This window comes from Bubalus kerabau, chromosome 5, assembly GCF_029407905.1.
Source record: "Bubalus kerabau isolate K-KA32 ecotype Philippines breed swamp buffalo chromosome 5, PCC_UOA_SB_1v2, whole genome shotgun sequence".
Lineage (NCBI taxonomy): Eukaryota > Metazoa > Chordata > Mammalia > Artiodactyla > Bovidae > Bubalus > Bubalus kerabau.
This window is the reverse complement of record NC_073628.1, coordinates 100,098,900-100,118,037: the sequence shown is the minus strand read 5'-3', so window position 1 is coordinate 100,118,037 and position 19,138 is coordinate 100,098,900.

Sequence of the window (19,138 nt, the reverse complement as noted above, 5' to 3'; positions counted from 1 at the left end):
GAAGACTCTTGAGAGTCCCTTGGACTGCAAGGAGATCAATTCAAACCAGTCAATCCTAAAGGAAATCAGTCCTGAATATTCATTGGAAGGACTGATGCTGAAGCTCCAATACTTTGGCCATCTGATGCAAAGAACTGACTCATTGGAAAAGACCCTAATGCTGGGAAAGATTGAAGGCAGGAGAAGGGGATGACAGAGGATGAGATGGTTGAATGGCATCACTAACTCGATGGATATGAGTTTCAGCAAGCTCCGGGAGTTGGTGATGGACAGGGTAGTCCGGTGTGCTGTGGTCCAAGGGGTCACAAAGACTGAGGAGGGGTACTGTCCACATTTCCAAGTGACCTGGATTTGAGCGACTGAACTGAACTCCTTCATGCTCACCTTTGTGGCTTTGGGAGCCCTGGTGCCTGCCCAAGGCTGGTTGTAGAATTAGAGAGGGGTTGGGGTCTGGAAATCAAGTCTCACCCAGAGTCCAGTCCCCTCGACTGAAAGGAGCAAATCCCTCTTGCAGGAAGCGGCTCTGAGACCTTGACTCAGCAGCTCTGGGCCACAGCCTTCCCAGCCGTTTCACTGGACAGATGTGGCCAGGCTGCAATCCCTGAGGCCCTAGGCAGTGGTGCCCTAGGGAAGTGATGGCCAAACTGCTTTTCCGCAGGGGGTTGGTGATGGTGATTTTGATTCTTAGTGAAAGTCTGATGAATAAAATGAAGGAAGGGCTGTGTCCCAGGTGCTGAATAGAGCAGAGAGGGCCCAGGGCTGACTGGATGGCTAACTGACTCTTTTCAACCCCATGGAGTGTAGCCTACCAGGTTCCTTTGTCCATGGGATTCTCCAGGCAAGAATACTTAAGTGGGTACCCATTGCCTTCTCCAGGGGATCTTCCTGACCCAAGGATCTAACCTAGGTCTCCTGCATTGCAGGCAGATTCTTTACCATCTGAGCCATCAGGGAAGCCCTTCAGTTCAGTTCAGTTCAGTTCAGTTCAGTCGCTCAGTTGTGTCTGACTCTTTGCAACCCCATGAATTGCAGCACGCCAGGCCTCCCTGTCCATCACCAATTCCCGGAGTTTACCCAAACTCATGTCCATCGAGTCGGTGATGCAATCCAGCCATCTCATCCTCTGTCGTCCCCTTCTCCTCCTGCCCTCAATCCCTCCCAGCATCAGGGTCTTTTCCAATGAGTCAGCTCTTCGCATCAGGTGACCAAAGTATTGGAGTTTCAGCTTCAGCATCAGTCCTTCCAGTGAACACCCAGGACTGATCTCCTTTAGGATGGACTGGTTGGATCTCCTTGTAGTCCAAGGGGACTCTCAAGAGTCTTCTCCAACACCACAGTTCAAAAGCATCAATTCTTCGGCGCTCAGCTTTCTTCACAGTCCAACTCTCACATCCATACATGATCATTGGAAAAACCATAGCCTTGACTGCTGCTGCTGCTGCTAAGTCACTTCAGTCGTGTCCGACTCTGTGCGACCCCATAGATGGCAGCCCACCAGACTCCCCCGTCCCTGGGATTCTCCAGGCAAGAACACTGGTGTGGGTTGCCATTTCATTCTCCAATGCATGCAAGTGAAAAGTGAAAGCTAAGCCGCTCGGTCGTGTCTGACTCGCACTGACCCCAGGGACTGCAGCCTACCAGGCTCCTCCATCTATGGGATTTTCCAGGCAAGTGTAATGGAGTGGGTTGCCATGTCTCTGCTTTTGAATATGCTATCTAGGTTGGTCATAACTTTCCTTCCAAGGAGTAAGTGTCTTTTAATTTCATGGTTGCAATCAACATTTGCAGTGATTTTGGAGCCCCCCAAAATAAAATATGACACTGTTTCCCCATCTATTTCCCATGAAGTGATGGGACCAGATGCCATGATCTTCGTTTTCTGAATGTTGAGCTTTAAGCCAACTTTTTCACTCTCCTCTTTCACTTTCATCAAGAGGCTCTTTAGTTCCTCTTCACTTTCTGCCATAAGGGTGGTGTCATCTGCATATCTGAGGTTATTGATATTTCTCCCGGCAATCTTGATTCCAGCTTGTGCTTCTTCCAGCCCAGCATTTCTCATGATGTACTCTGCATATAAGTTAAATAAGTAGGGTGACTTGATGTACTCCTTTCTCTATTTGGAACCAGTCTGTTGTTCCATGTCCAGTTCTAACCTTTCACAATTGATACAAAAGGAATCCTTACATATGTCACGTTTTGTCCTTTTTTTTTTTTTTTTTTATTGATTATCTCTCTTTTAAAAAAACAAATTATTTATTTGTTTTTGGCCGTGCTGGGTCTACGTTGCTGCATGCAGGCTTTCTCTAGTTATGGAGAGTAGGGGCTACTCTTCATCGCTGTGCTTGATCTTCTCATCTCAGTGGCTTACCGTGTTGCAGAGCACAGGCTCTAGGGTACTCGGCTTCAGTAGCTGCTGCACAGCAGTTGCCCTGCGGTGTGTGAGATCTTCCTGGACCAAAGATCAAACCCGTGTCCCCTGCATTGGCAGGCAGATTCTTAACCACTGGATGACCAGGAAAGCCCTCACTGATCACATCTTAGGTAAATTTTCCCTACTGATTTATAGGCTGGCTACTACATTATGCCATCCCTGGTGGCTCAGTGGTAAAGAATCTGCCAGCAATGCAGGAGACACAGGAGACATGGGTTCAGTTTCTGGGTTGGGACAATCCCCTGCAGGGGGAACTAGCAACCCACTCCAGTATTCTGGCCTGGAGAACTGGGTCTCTGGGTCGCAAAGAGTCAGACAGGACTGAGCAACTTTCACTTTCATTTGGGCTTCCCTTGTGGCTCAACTGGTAAAGAATCTACCTGCAATGCAGGAGACCTGGGTTCGATTCCTGGGTTGGAAAGATCCCCTGGAGAAGGGAAAGGCTACCCAGTCCAGTAGTCTGGCCTGGAGATTTCCATGGACTATACAGTTGACTCATTGGAAAAGACCCTGCTGCTGGGAGGGATTGGGGGCAGGAGGAGAAGGGGACGACAGAGAATGAGATGGCTGGATGGCATCATCGACTCTATGGACATGAGTTTGAGTAGACTCCGGGAGTTGGTGATGGACAGGGAGGCCTGGTGTGCTGCGATTCATGGGGTCGCAAAGAGTCAGACACGACTGAGCAACTGAACTGAACTGAGCTGATACAGTCCATGGGGTTGCAAAGAGTCAGACACGACTGAGTGACTTTCACTTTCACTCTTCCAGTATTCTTGCCAGGAAAATATCACAGATACAACTGAGTGACTGAGCACATTTGCTTGCTTGTTACTACATCATGCAACTCAGTTCTCCCAATATCCCCACAAAGTTGTCATCATCTGTTGTAAAAAGAAGAGAAGCCGTCTCTTTATCCTGTGCTACAGGTTGCCCATGGATCAAAGGCGGCCATAAAGGGGGAAGTACGTTTTTTAAACTGTGAAGCACTAAATGTAAAGTATGATTTTAGTGTGACCAACACTATCATCTTAAAGTCTGGATATGTGTTCTATATTCTAGGCTGTTGCTTCTCCAAGGAATGAGGAAGACATTCCTTTTTTCTGAGGAATCACTTCATGTTGTTCGATTGCTAAGTCCAGTCGGACTCTTTGCGACCTCATGAACTGAAGCATGCCAGGCTTCCCTGTCCTTCACTGTCTCCCAGAGTTTGCTCAAACTCATGTCCATTGAGTTGGTGATGCCATCCAACCATCTCATCCTCTGTCGCCTCCTTCTCCTTTTGCCTTGAATCTTACCCAGCATCAGGGCCTTTTCAAGTGAGGTGGCCAAAAGTATTGGAACTTCAGCTTCAGCATCAGTCCTTCCAACGCATATTCAGGGTTGATTTCCTTTAGTATAGTTAGTTATTTTTTTAAAAAAACCTCCTTGCCTTAGCCCTTGGTCAGGGACCTGGGCACCTATGGAGCTACCTACTACTGTAGGTCAGGGCCACTGCACCTCCACCACCCCCGACCCCTGCCCCAGACACATGCGGGGCAGAGTCAGTGAGGTGCACAGGAAGGGACTGAGGAGCATCTGGGCTGGACACACCCTGCTAGCCTCTCCCTACAAATCCCAGCTCCAGCCTCTAGGTGCCTAGGGCAGGAGGGCCAGGGCTCTCACATGGCCGGCTGCTGAGCAAGGATTCACCATCCTCACCGTCATTATCACCATTGCCATCAGCATCGCCATCTGGGCTTCCTGCAGCCCGCAGGGTCTGTTTCAGGTTCCCCGAGTCCTGGGCCAGCTGCAATCCCAGATCAGCTGCAATCTCCCCCCGGGCCTCACACCTCAGCTGCTGTTTTGCTTTTTCAGTTCTGCCTGTGATCACATTCTCAGGTTTTCACTTTAAACATTTTGTTTTGTTTTTTAATTCAGCCTGCTTTTGGAGATTTTTCCTTGGCTTAAAAATAACATTAGGAAAGTTCATTGTCTTAAAAAAGAAGAAGAAAAGTTGTGGGGAACAGAGGAGCCATGTGCAGACACAGATGTTGGGTTGATGATGATGAGATACCAGGCACTGCCTTGCAGGAGAGCACCCAGAATCCAGCCATGGGGCCTCCATAGATGTCCCAGCTTTGCCTGAGAGGTTTTCTTCAAAACCAAGCAGAAGTGAGAATGTCACAAAGGCGTGTTTGGCTCAGATTTCTTTGTTCAAGTGGAGAATAATATTTCACAGTTTACTGAAGGGCGAGTTGTGCTTTGTTTTAAAAGACACATGGAATGTAGCCAGTGTCAGTCCTGAATGCCTGTGTCCTGAGGGCTGGTCCCTCCAGCTCCCACTCCGCTCCAGCCTGTAGGGCGGAGGCCTTGGGCCCACCTGCCTTGATCCTCAGGTCCCCAATGTCATGTGTGGTCAGTTTCATAAAAGTAGCCTTCTCCTTTAGCCTCCCTGAATGACTAGCCCTCGGGTGTTAGAGGCAGTTACGTGGCTCAGATGGTGAAGAATCTCCCTGCAATGCGGGAAGCCCAGGTTCGATTCCTGGGTTGGGAAGATACCCTGGAGAAGGGAATGGCAATCCACTCCAGTCTCCTTGCCTGGGAAATTCCATGGACAGAGGAGCCTGTGGGCTACAGCCCTTTGGGTCCCAAATAGTCGGACACAGCTGAGTGACTAACACCTGCCGGGTGAGAGACAGGTAAAAGAGGATGATACAGAAACTGATAGTCATGCCTTAGAGCCTTAGCCCCTCCCCTTGATTTGCCTTAAGCAGCAGATCAACTCTAGAATAATGGACAAGTTGGCAAGCAGGAATGCGCTCACCTTCTTCTTTAATATTTGGTTATACTTCTTTGAAGGCAAAAGGAGAAGGGGGCAGCAGAGGATGAGATGTTTGGATAACATCACTGACTCGATGGTGACTCTTGGATGTGAATTTGAGCAAACTCTGGGAGATAGTGGAGGACAGAGGGGCCTGGTGTGCTGGAGTCCATGGGGTCACAAAGAATGGGGCACAGCTTAGCAACTGAACAACATAAGCTTTTTCAGCTACATGTGTTTCTCCATCCCTAATACAAGAATAATAGACATTCATCATACTTACAACAGAATAAATTACCTCTGGGTTGTGGATAATACTATGCTATTAGTCCATAAGGCATCAAGCTCAATGCCACCTGAGTCTTCAAGTGCTTTAAAAAAAATGTAATTATACTGCAGGCATATTCCACCGTTTATCCATTATATTGCTGATGAATATTTAAGCCCTTTCCAGGCTCCCAGTGTTTTGCTCACATCTCCTGATACATATGGGCCAGAGTTTCTCTGGTTGTTGTTTAGTCGCTCACTGATGTCCTACTCTGCGACCCCAGGGACTGTGGCATGCCAGTCTTCCCTGTTCACTGTCTCCCGGAGTTTGCTCAAACTCATGTCCATTGAGTCAGTGATGCCATCCAACCATCTCATCCTCTGTCATCTCCTTCTCCTTTTGCCTTCAGTCTTTCCCAGCATCAGGAGCCCCTGGTGACTCAGACAGTAAAGAGTATGCCTGCAGTGTGGGAGACCCGGGTTCAATTCCTCTGTTGGGAAGATCCCCTGGAGAAGGAAATGGCAACCCACTACAGTATTCTTGCCTGGAGAATCCATGGATGTCATGGCTATCTTGGAGGCATCCTAGAGGAGCCTAGCAGGCTATACAGTCCATGGGGTTGCAGAGTCAGACACAACTGAGCAACTTCACTCTCACTTTCCCAGCATCAGGGTCTTTTCATGAGCTGACTCTTCGTATCAGAAGGCCAAAGTATTGGAGCTTCAACTTCAGCATCAACCCTTCCAATGAATATTCAGGGTTGATTTCTTTTAGGATTGACTGATTTGACCTCTTTACAGTGCAAGGGACTCTCAAGAGTCTTCTCCAGCACCACAGTTCAAAAGCATCCATTCTTCAGAGTTCAGCCTTCTTTATGGTCCAACTCTCACATCTGTACATGACTACTGGAAAAACCATAGCTTTGACTATACGGACTTTTGTTGGCAAAGTGGTTTTGAGATACCTGCAACAAATTCAATGCGATACACAAAATCTATATTCTTTTGGTTTGTAGAAGTCACAAGTACTAGTGACACAAAAGTTTAGTTGGTAACAGAAGGAAATGGCAAGTCTCAGTTACAGTTAGTGCAAACACAGACATTGTTTTTTTTCCCATTCGAGTACATGGACCCCCTGAGTTCTAATTGCATATCCAGGTTAAGAACTCCTGCACTAGGAATTGCTAAGCCATTTCCCAAGCAGTTCTGGCAATTTATTCTCCACAAGCAGTGAGAAAGAATGACTGTTGCTTCATATCATGAGACCATTCAGATCAGATCAGATCAGTTGCTCAGTCATGTCCAACTCTTTGCGACCCCATGAATCGCAACACGCCAGGCCTCCCTGTCTATCACCAACTCCCGGAGTTCACTCAGACTCACGTCCATCGAGTCAGTGATGCCATCCAACCATCTCATCCTCTGTCATCCCCTTCTCCTCCTGCCCTCAATCCCTCCCAGCATCAGAGTCTTTTCCAATGAGTCAACTCTTCGCATGAGGTGGCCCATGAGACCATTAGTTATTATCAAACTCTTAAGTTATTGCCAGTTCGGTGCATGTGAAATAGTATCTCCTGGAGGCTTTACTTTGCCTTTTCCTGGTTACTCAGGAAGCATTTTTCTTGGGGTTTCTTCTGTGTAATGACTCTCTTTTGCTCATTTGCCTATTGAGTTTTTGTCTTTTTATTTGTAGGGATTTTTTTTTATACATTCTGGATAGTAATCATTATTATTTACATGAGAAGAAAAGGGGAGAAGTGAGTGAACTGGTTTAGATTTTAATTTAAATAAAAAAGAAAAAGCAAAGGCAAAAGCCCTGTTAATTTATGTTTTGCAGATATCATTCGGATTGTGGCTTGCCTTTTCACACTTCTTAAAAAACAATGATGTATATAGCTGATTTACAATGATCTATTAGTTTCAAGGTATAGCAAAGTGATTCATTTATATATATATATACTAGATTCTTTTCCTATATATCTATATTCAAAATACATATATATTAGATTCTTTTCCATTATAGGTTATTATGAGGTATTAAATATAGTTCACAGTAGGTCCTTATTATTTATTTTATATTTGATAATTTGTATCTATTAATCTCAAACCCCTAATTTATCTCTCCTTCCAATTTTCCTCTTTGGTAACCATAAGACTGTTTTCTATATCTGTGAGTCTATTTCTGCTTTGTAAATAAGTACATTTGTATCATTTTTTTAGATTCTATATATAAGTTCAGTTCAGTCGCTAATTCCTGTCCAACTCTTTGCAGTCCCATGGACTGCAGCATGACAGGCTTCCCTGGCCTTCACTGTCTCTTGGAGTTTGCTCAAACTCATATTCTTTGAGTTAGTGATGCTATCTAACCATTTCATCCTCTGTCATCCCCTTCTCCTGACTTCAATCTTTCCCAGCATCAGGGTATTTTCAAATGAGTCAGCTCTTCCTATCAGATGGCCAAAATATTGGAGTTTCAGCTTCAACATCAGTCCTTCCAATGAACACTCAGGACTGATCTCCTTCAGAATGGACTGGTTGGATCTCTTTGCAGTCCAAGGGACTCTCAAGAGTCTTCTCCAACACCACAGTTCAAAAGCATCAATTCTTCGGTGCTCTGCTTTATTCACAGTCCAACTCTCACATCCATACATGACTACTGGAAAAATCATAGCCTTGACTGGATGGACCTTTGTTGGCAAAGTAATGTCTCTGCGTTTGAATATGCTATCTAGGTTGGTCATAACTTTCCTTTCAAGGAGCAAGCGTCTTTTAATTTCATGGCTGCAGTCACCATCTGCAGTGATTTTGGAGCCCCCCAAAATAAAATCTGACACTGTTTCCACTGTTTCCCTATCTATTTGTCATGAAGTGATGGGACCAGATGCCATGATCTTCGTTTTCTGAATGTTGAGCTTTAAGCCAACTTTTTCACTCTTCTCTTTCACTTTCATCAAGAGGCTTTTTAGTTCCTCTTCACTTTCTGCCATAAGGGTGGTGTCATCTGCATATCTGAGGTTATTGATACTTCTCCCGGCAATCGTGATTCTAGCTTGTGTTTCTTCCAGCCCAGCGTTTCTCATGATGTACTCTGCATATAAGTTAAATAAGCAGGGTGACAATATACAGCCTTGATGTACTCCTTTCCCTATTTGGAACCAGCCTGTTGTTCCATGTCCAGTTCTAACTGTTGCTTCCTGACCTGCATACAGGTTTCTCAAGAGGCAGGTCAGATGGTCTGGTATTCCCATCTCTTTCAGAATTTTCCAGTTTATTGTGATCCACACAGTCAAAGGCTTTGGCATAGTCAAGAAAGCAGAAATAGATGTTTTTCTGGAACTCTCTTGCTTTTTCCATGATCCAGCAGATATTGGCAATTTGATCTCTGTTTCCTCTGCTTTTTCTAAAACCAGCTTGAACATCTGGAAGTTCATGGTTCATATATTGCTGAAGCCTGGCTTGGAGAATTTTGAGCATTACTTTGCTAGCACGTGAGGTGAGTGCAATTCTGCGGTAATTTGAGCATTCTTTGGCATTTCCTTTCTTTGGGGTTGGAATGAAAACTGACTTTTTCCAGTCCCGTGGCCACTGCTGAGTTTTCCAAATTTGCTGACATACTGAGTGCAGCACTTTCACAGCATCATCTTTTAGGATTTGAAATAGCTCAGCTGGAATTCCATTAGTTCCACTAGCTTTGTTCGTAGTGATGCTTCCTAAGGCCCACTTGACTTCACATTCCAGGATGTCTGGCTCTAGGTGAGTGATCACACCATCATGATTATCTGGGTCATGAAGATCTTTTTTGTACAGGTCTTCTGTGTATTCTTGCCACCTCTTCTTAATATCTTCTGCCTCTGTTAGGTCCATACTGTTTCTGTCCTTTATTGAGCCCACCTTTGCATGAAATGTTCTCTTGGTATCTCTAATTTTCTTGAAGAGATCTCTTCACTCATGTCCAACTCTTTGCGATCCTATGGACTGTAGCCTGCCAGGCTCGCCATCCATGGGATTCTCCAGGCAAGAAGTGGGTTGAAGAATACTGGAGAATATTTGAGTGGGTTGCCATTTCCTTCTCCAGAGGATCTTCCTGACCCAGGGATCGAACCTGGACCTCTCACATCTCCTATATTGGCAGGCAGGTTCTTTATCACTAGTGCCAACTGAGAAGCTCCCCAGATCAACTATACGTCAATAAAAATGCTTTAATTGCTGGACACACTGTTTATATATTCAGTAAATCAAGAATGTTAACTGTGCTAGTCAAATCTTCTCTACCCTTATCTATTTCTTACACACTTGATGTCAGTTACTAAGAGAAGTGTGTTCAACTTTCCCGCTGTAATGGTGGCTTTGTCAGTTTCCTCTCACAGATGAGTAAACATTTGTTTATATATCTTGAGGCTATATTACTAGATGCATATAAGTTTAGAATTGTTATCTCCTTCTGGGAAACTGAATTTTTAAAATCCTTGTGTAATAGTCCTCTTATTGATTTTTGCTTTAATGTTTATTTTGTTTTATGCTTAGTAAGATATTCCAGGTTTTTTTGGCCACTACTTTTTGGTTTACTGGATTAATTTTTCTATATTTTCAAATTTTTAGTGTCCTTACTGGAGAAGGCAATGGCACCCCACTCCAGTACTCTTGCCTGGAAAATCCCATGGGCGGAGGAGCCTGGAGGCTGCAGTCCGTGGGGTCACTGAGGGTCGGACACGACTGAGCGACTTCAATTTCACTTTTCACTTTCACGCATTAGAAAAGGAAATGGCAACCAACTCCAGTGTTCTTGCCTGGAGAATCCCAGGGACGGGGGAGCCTGGTGGGCTGCCATCTATGAGGTCGCAGAGAGTCAGACACAACTGAAGCGACTTAGCAGCAGCAACAGCAGTGTCCTTACATTTTGGAAGCACCTCTTGTGGATAACATATGGAAGAATTATTTTTTAAAACCTGGCACAATGTTTTCTTTTAATTGGCATCTTTCTTCTGACTCCCATTGTTGCAGTTGAGAATTTAGTCATCTAATTACTTTTTCTTCATAGGTGATTTTTCCCCCTCCTGCTGTGGCTGCTTCTAAAACATTCCCTTTGCTTTGGTGTTTTGCCCTACAAATCCATGATTTGTGGATTTATTTCTTTCTTCCTTCCCTCCCTCCCTCCTTCTCCTTCTCTCCCTCCCTCTTTCTCCCTCCTCCTTCCTTCCTTTTAATCTGCTAGGATTCATTAGAATTTCTGGAATTGAGCCTGGGTTAAGTTCAGTTCAGTTCAGTTGCTTAGTCGTGTCTGACTCTTTGCAACCCCATGAACTGCAGCATGCCAGGCCTCCCTGTCCATCACCAACTCCCAAAGTCCACCCAAACCCATGTTCATCAAGTCGGTGATGCCATCCAACCATCTAATCCTCTGTCCTCCCCTTCTCCTCCTGCCCTTAATCTTTCCCAGCATCAGGGTCTTTTCAAATGAGTCAGCTCTTCGCATCAGGTGGCCAAAGTACTGGAGTTTCAGCTTCAACATCAGTGCTTCCAATGAACACACAGGACTGATCTCCTTTAGGATGGACTGGTTGGACCTCCTTGCAGTCCAAGGGACTCTCAAGAGTCTTCTCCAACACCACAGTTCAAAAGCATCAATTCTTTGGTGCTCAGCTTTCTTTATAGTCCAACTCTCACATCCATACATGACCACTGGAAAAACCATAGCCTTGACTAGACGGACTTTTGTTGGCAAAGTAATGTCTCTGCTTTTGAATATGCTGTCTAGGTTGGTCACAACTTTCCTTCCAAGGGGTAAGCGTCTTTTAATTTCATGGCTGCAATCACCATCTGCAGTGATTTTGGAGCCCCCCAAAATAAAGTCTGACACTGTTTCCACTGTTTCCCCATCTATTTGCCATGAAGTGATGGGACCAGATGCCATGATCTTCTTTTTCTGAATGTTGAGCTTTAAGCCAACTTTTTCACTCTTCTCTTTCACTTTCATCAAGAGGCTCTTGAGTTGTTCTTCACTTTCTGCCATAAGGGTGGTGTCATCTGCATATCTGAGGTTATTGATATTTCTCCCAGCAATCTTGATTCTAGGTTGTGCTTCTTCCAGTCCAGCGTTTCTCATGATGTACTCTGCATATAAGTTAAATAAGCAGGGTGACAATATACAGCCTTGATGTACTCCTTTCCCTATTCGGAACCAGCCTGTTGTTCCATGTCCAGTTCTAACTGCTGCTTCCTGACCTGCATACAGGTTTCTCAAGAGGCAGGTCAGGTGGTCTGGTATTCCCATCTCTTTCAGAATTTTCCACAGTTTATTGTGATCCACACAGTCAAAGGCTTTGGCATAGTCAAGAAAGCAGAAATAGATGTTTTTTCTGGAACTCTCTTGCTTTTTCGATGATCCAGCGGATGTTGGCAATTTGATCTCTGGTTCCTCTGCCTTTTCTAAATCCAGCTTGAACATTTGGAAGTTCATGGTTCACGTATTGCTGAAGCCTGGCTTGGAGAATTTTAAGCATTACTGTATGAGCCTGGGTATATTTAAACAATTCTGGCAAATTCTCACGCATCATTTTTTCAAACATTGCTTCTTCCTTATTCCCTTGTCTCTTCTTCCTTATTCCCTTGTCTCTTCTTCCAGATAATGTAATTTGCCTCCTTTTATTACAGTATCTTTCATACCTCTCAACCTCTCTTTTCCCAGATTTTTGTATTTTGGTACTGCATTCTTCATAATTTCTTCAGATCCATCATTGAGTTCATTAACTCTTCAGCTGTTTCCAACCAGGTGGCTGACATGTCTTTTGAATTATTCTTTTTAATCATTACATATTAATTTTATTTTAAAATGTTTTAGTCTTTTTCAAATCTGTTTGTTTTATTCACATATTTATTTATTTAAGTATACCAAACCTATATTTTTTATGTTCTATGTCTGATAACTCTTTTTAAATTAAATTTCATATTGAAGTATAGTAGATTGACAATTTTGTGTTAATTTCAGGTGTACAGTAAAGTGATTTGCTTATGTGTGTGTGTATATATATATATATATATATATTCTTTTTCAAATTCTTTTCCCACTTAGATATTACAGAGTATTGAGCAAAGTTCCATGTGCTATACAGTTCCATTTGCTATACATGTGCTAACCTTGTTGGCTATCTGTTTTAAATACAGCAGTGTGTGATAATTCTAGAATCTAAAGTCTTTGCATTTCTGTCTCTGCTGTCTGTGGTTCCTGCTGTTTTTACTTATAGTGCTTCGTTTCCTTGTGTGTTTTATGGTTTTTGCTTCAGAAGTGTTCATTTTCCTTTATTTTTAATTCTGTAGGATTCTTTGAGCTTCAGAATAATTTTGAATTCCTCCCAGAGAGAGTTTACACTTGCTTCAGAAAGTCACCCGAGGGGACCTATCATTCTAAGACCCAAGTGTGGGTGTGTGATCAATTTCAGAGCTCAATGTAGGAAACAGAAACTACTTACTGCATTTTAAGACTTTGTTGTTGAGTTGCTAAGTCATGTCTGACTATTTGCGACCCCATGGACTGCAGCACATCAGGCTTCCCTGTCCTTCACTGTCTCCCAGTTTGCTCACACTCACATCCATTGAATCTGTGATGCCATCCAACCATCTCGTCCTCTGTCACCTGCTTTTCCGCCTGCCCTCAATCTGTCCCAGCATCTGGGTCTTTTCTAAGGAGTCATCTCTTCGTATCAGGTGGCCAAAGTATTGGAGCTTCAGCTTTAGCATCAGTCCTTCCAATGAATATTCAGGGTTGATTTCAAAGGGGTTTAAAACAGGAAATTAGGTGGTTATAAAATCACAGGAAAAATTGGAGTCATGGTAATCAGGAAGCCTCCCCCAGAATTATTGAGTTGAAGACCGCATCACTGTAGTTTCGATTCAGGCATAAAGAAGCCAGGGCTAGGAGGCTACTGCTGCTGCCGCTGTTACCACAGTGACCATAATCTACCCACAAAGCTGCTGATAAAACCCTGAAATGCTGTGTCTGGCTACCGCCAATCTTTTATATTCATCCCCATGACCTTGGTTGTCAGCAGAACAGTCTCTGCCTCAGTTGCAGCTACCAAATCTCATGCAGGTCCATGCAGTTGGCAGAACCTAATTCACATCTGGGCTTATCTGCTGGCTCAGTGGTAAAGAATCTACCTGCAGGGTAGGAGACCTGAGTTTGATCCCTGGGTTGAGAAGATCCCCTGGAGAAGGAAATGGCAATCCACTCCAGTATTCTTGCCTGGAAAACCCCATAGACAGAGGAGCCTGGTGGGCTACAGTCGATGGGATTGCAAAAGAGTCGGACACAACTTAGCAACTAAACAACAACAACGATTCATATCTAGAACCTCGCTGCAAAAGAGCGTCAGAAATTAAGCTTTTATGTTCCAGCCTCTACAATTACGGGAGTGGGAATGTGTGCTGAGTCCGTAGCTTGTCCTGCTCAGAGCTACCAGAGAGCGCCTCACCTCTCTGCAGCCACTCTTTGCCCTTTTATCAGCTTTTGCCTAGTGTGTCTTTTCCATCCCAATATTTTGAACCTGCGGGAGACACTGTTCACTGGCTATAGAACATTCATTTTGCAATCCCCATCTCTTGTCTACCTTCACTAAGTAAGCTGGGGTGACCGCCTCTTTTGCCAGCTAACAACAGTGTTAATTATTGAAACACAAGCAGAAGTCTGTTGAGAGCTCTGGGGAGGTTTTTGCTTTTCCCGAAAGAGGAAGCCATGTGACCAGTGTTGCTTTTCTCGGCTTCCTACCTTCAGTGTAGATGCAATACCTGAACCCTTGGCAACCATTCTGTGACCATGGAGAAAAAGCCAAGAGAACTGCTGAGGTCCCACCCTTATACTCATGAACCAACATCAGCAGCCACATACTTCCAGACTTCAACAAGAAAAATAAGCTCTTTTGTTAGCCACTGTTAATTGGCATTTCTGTTAGTATTCAAAAGGAGCTGCAACCAATATATAACTTTTTTTACATACGTCTTCTGTGAATAATATATCAATTTGGTTGCTATTAACTTAACCTGAAAGTCTCTATTTTAAAAGGTTACCCTCATCTTTGTTGTTAATGCTGTTGTTGCTTTTTATTTTATGCAAGTATAGTCGATTCACAATGTCCTGTTAGTTTCAGGTGTATAGCACAGGGATCCAGTTATACATGTGTGTGTGTGTGTATTCTTTTTCAGATTTTCTCTTATAGAGAATATATTTTCATACTATACTCAATATTTTGAGTATAGTATTCTGTGCTATATATTCATAGTAGGTCCTTGTTGACTATCTGTTCTGTGTTTAGTAGTGTGTGTCTGTTAATTTCAACCTCCTAATTTATCCCTCTCCCGCTTTCCCCTTTGATAATCATAAGTTTGTTTTCTTTGTCTGTGGGCCTATTTCTGTTTTGTAAATAAGTTCATTTGTATCTTTTTCTTCTTAAGATTCCACATATAAGCGATATCATATGGTATTTGTCTTTCTGTGTCTGGCTATCTTCACTTACTATGACAATCTCTGGGTCCATCCAGGTTGCTGCAAATGGCATTACTTCATTCTTTTTATGACTGAGCAATATTCCATTGTGTCCAACTATACCACATGTTCTTTATTCATTCATCTGTTAATGGATATTTAAGTTGCTTGTGAGTCTTGACTATTGTAAATAGTGCTGCAGTGAACATTCGGGTGCATGTATGATATTGAACTAGAGTTTTCTCCAAATACGTGCCCAGGATGGGATTGCAGGGTCCTTTGAAGAGTTGACTCATTGGAAAAGACTCTGATTCTGGGAGGGATTGGGGGCAGGAGGAGAAGGGGACGACAGAGGATGAGATGGCTGGTGGCATCACTGACTGGATGGACGTGAGTCTGAGTGAACTCCGGGAGTTGGGGATGGACAGGGAGGCCTGGCCTGCTGCGATTCATGGAGTCACAAAGAGTCGGACACGACTGAGCAACTGAACTGAACTGAAGGTAGTATGATATCTATTTTTAGTTTTTTAAGGAGCCTCCATTCTGTTCTCCATAGTGGCTGCAAATTTACATTCTTACCCACAGTGGAGGAGGGTTCCTTTTTCTCTACCTTTCCAGCATCTGTTATTTATAGACTTTTTGGTGAGATTCATTCTGACCAGAGTGAGGTGATACCTCATTGTAGTGTTGATTTGCTTTTCTCTAATAATTAGTGCAGTTGACCTGTTGGCCATCTGTATGATTTTTTTGGAGAAGTGTCTATTTAGGTCTTCTGCTTATTTTTGTTGTTGTTGTTTGCTTTTTTACATATTGAACTGTATGAGCTGTTTGTATATTTTGGAAATTAATATGGAAATTAATCCTTTGTTGGTTGTGTGGCTTGCAAATATTTTCTCCTGTTCTGAGGTTATCTTTTCCTTTGCTGTGCAAAGCCTTTAATTCAGTCCCATTTGTTTATTTTTGTTTTTGTATTTTGTTTTTATTTCCACTGTTGCAATTTATGTCAAAGAGGGTTAATGGGAATTTAACTTATTCCCCTTCTGTGATTACTGAAATGTTTTGACTTATTCTTACCATCTTATATTTGCTTTTTACCACGGTTATTTCATGTTAAATTTCTTCTCTTTCACCATTTGTCGGATTAATCATTCTCTTAAAGTTTCATTTTCTTTTTCATCAAGTGTTTTAGGAGCCGTACATCCAGTTTCTACCATCCCTCCTGAGACAATGTTGTAGTCTTGTTTCTTTTTGTGCTGTAGTTTGAACACCATCTGTGCATGTGTGCATGCTCACTCCCTCAGTGGTGTCTGAGTGTTTGCAGCCCCACAGACTGTAGCCCAGCAGGCTCTTCTGTCCACTGGTTTTCCCTGGCAAGTGTGTTGCCATTTCCTCCTTCAGGGGATCTTCCTGACCACGGTTTGAAACCAAGTCTTCTGTGTCTCCTGCATTGGCAGGTGGCTTCTTTACTACTGAGCCACCTGGGAAGGCCCTTGAATACCTTCTCCTTACCTCAAAGTTTGTTTTCATGTTCACATTAAAAATCCTTTCTTTTGCAGTATCTAATTTGTTGTCAGACTCCTAAAATTTTTTTCAAGTATAGCATTTTTCAGGTCTAAGACTTCCATTTGGCTCTCTTTTTACGATTTCTATATCATTCCTAAAAAGTTGTCCCTAGGGACTTCCCTTCTGGTCCAGTGGCTAGGACTCCCCACTCCCAGTGCAGGGAACCGGGGTTCAATCTCTGATCAGGGAACTAAATCCCACATGTGGCAAGTTAAGAGTTGCATGACACAACTGATCCCAAGTGATCCCACAAAGATCCCACGTGCCTCAGCTAAGACCTGGCCCAGCCAGATAAATAAATGTTAGAAAAAGTCAGGGAACTAAATCCCACATGTGGCAAGTTAAGAGTTTGCATGACACAACTGATCCCACTGATCCCACAAAGATCCCACGTTCCTCAGCTAAGACCTGGCCAGCCAAATAAATCAATGTTAGAAAAAGTCAACCCTAAATCTTCACCCATTATATCCATCTTTTTCTGTCAAGTCTTTAACACGTATAACAATTATTTTCACGTCTTCACTAAGTCTGGCACCTGGCTTTTCTGTGGGCCTTCTTCTGTGGACTGCTTTCTTCTCTTGATTATGGGGTGCCCTCTCCCGCTTCTTTGCAGGTCTCGTGAATTCTGATGTACCCTGAACATTATGGGCGATGCACGTAACACAGTGGTTTCTGTCATCTTCCTCTGAAAGGTGAGGAACTTTGTTCTAGAAAGCAGTTCAATTACTGGCAGATAAGCTTTGATCCCATGGCAGTTTAGTTCTCTGCTTTGTTTGGGTAGGTTTACTTCAGTTTTGCCCTCAGTCTGGGATGTGGGCCTCACTTCTAAAACATCACTCTTCTGGGGTTTTAGTAGAAAGTCCAAGAGGTTTACCAAGCACCTCAAACTTGAGTGGACTTCACTTCCAAACTCTGCGTATGCAGTTGGGCAGCTGCTGAAATCTCAGCTCCATCCTTTGCCCCTCCAGGTGTCACTCCAAAAAGACAGGCTCCTTGGAGGCATGACCCATAACATACTGTACCGGAGCCAGCCAAGGACTGAAGGGGTGTTTGTACACAGATTTGGGGGGTTCCTCCTTTTGGGATCTGCCCTCCCTCGATTCCAAGCTACTCTGGCAGGCCTGAAACCCAACTTCTATCTTTTCAGCACTGTAAGATGGCCTGCCAAGCAAGAGATGAGGGTTCAATCCCTGAACTGGCAAGATCCCTGGAGAAGGAAGGAAATGGCCACCCACTCCAGTATTCTTGCCTGGGAAATTCCATGGACAGAGGAGCCTGTCCTATATAGGTGGGCTATAGTCCATGGGCTCACAAAAGTGTCAGGCACGACTTAGCAACTAAACAACAAGACGGCCATTTTCTGTTTGAGTTCTGTTTCTTGTGTGCAGAGAAAATTAAGAACTCTCAGGGGAAAGCTGGTTACTCATGGATCACCCCTGGATTCCTTCCTTGTAGGGCACTGGTTCCTTTCTAGCACCTTCACATAGTTGTTTTTTATATTTTTCCTGAATATATAATTGTCACAAGTTGGCTGGGTGAATCTGACACAAGCTTCTGTGCTATTATCTGAAGTGAAACTTATCCTGTAGATTTAAAAAAAACATTTATTTATCTATTTGGCTGCTGGGTCTTAGTTGTGGCATTCGAACTCCTAGTTGTGGCATGTGGGCTCTAGTTCCCTGACCAGGGATTGAACCCAGGCCCCCCGCATTAGGAGCACAGAGCCTTGGCCACTGGAGCACCAGATTACACTGTGTGTGCTCTGTCGCTCAGTCATGTCTGATTCTTTGTGGCCCCATGGACTACAGCCCATTGCATGCTCAGTTGCTTCCGTCATGTCCAACTCTTTGCCACCCTATGAACCATAGCTTGCCAGGCTCCTCTGTCCATGGGATTCTCCAGGCAAGAATACCGGAGTGGGTTGCCATTCCCTCCTCCAGGAGATCTTCCCCACTGGGTGATCGAAATTCACGTCTCTTACCTCTCCTGCATTGGCAGGCAGGTTCTTTACCACTAGCGCAACCTGGGAAGCCCATAGCCCATTAGTCTCCTCTGTCCATGGAATTCTCCAGGCAATACAGGAGTGGGTTGCCATTTCCTTCTTCAGGGATATTCTGGTCCAGGAGTCAAACCCATGTCTCCAGGCAGATTCCTTACCACTGAGCCACCAGGGAAGCCCCATGTATACTAACATAGACACACACACAGAAGTCGCTCAGTCGTGTCTGACTCTTTGCGACCCCATGGATTGTAGCCCACCAGGCTCCTTGGTCCATGGGATTTTCCAGGCATGAATACTGGAGTGGGTTGCCATTTCCTTCAATATCCAGAATTAATCAATTCTATCCTCTTCTCCAAAAAGACAAAAACATGCATTTGATTTAACTTCCCCCATCATTCTCCTTTTCCCTGAATTAATCTGGAATCTTAATTCTCTGTTATTATTCATTTTTTAACTATGCAACGAAATGTGTAGAAATTATTTAAATTTCACGAGAAATTCTAATGGCTGTCCTGTTTGCCTCTGGCCCATTGGATAACGCAGTTTCCTCCTTCTTGGATTCTTTCTTTCTTGCTCTGTTTCACCTTGAGAAATTCC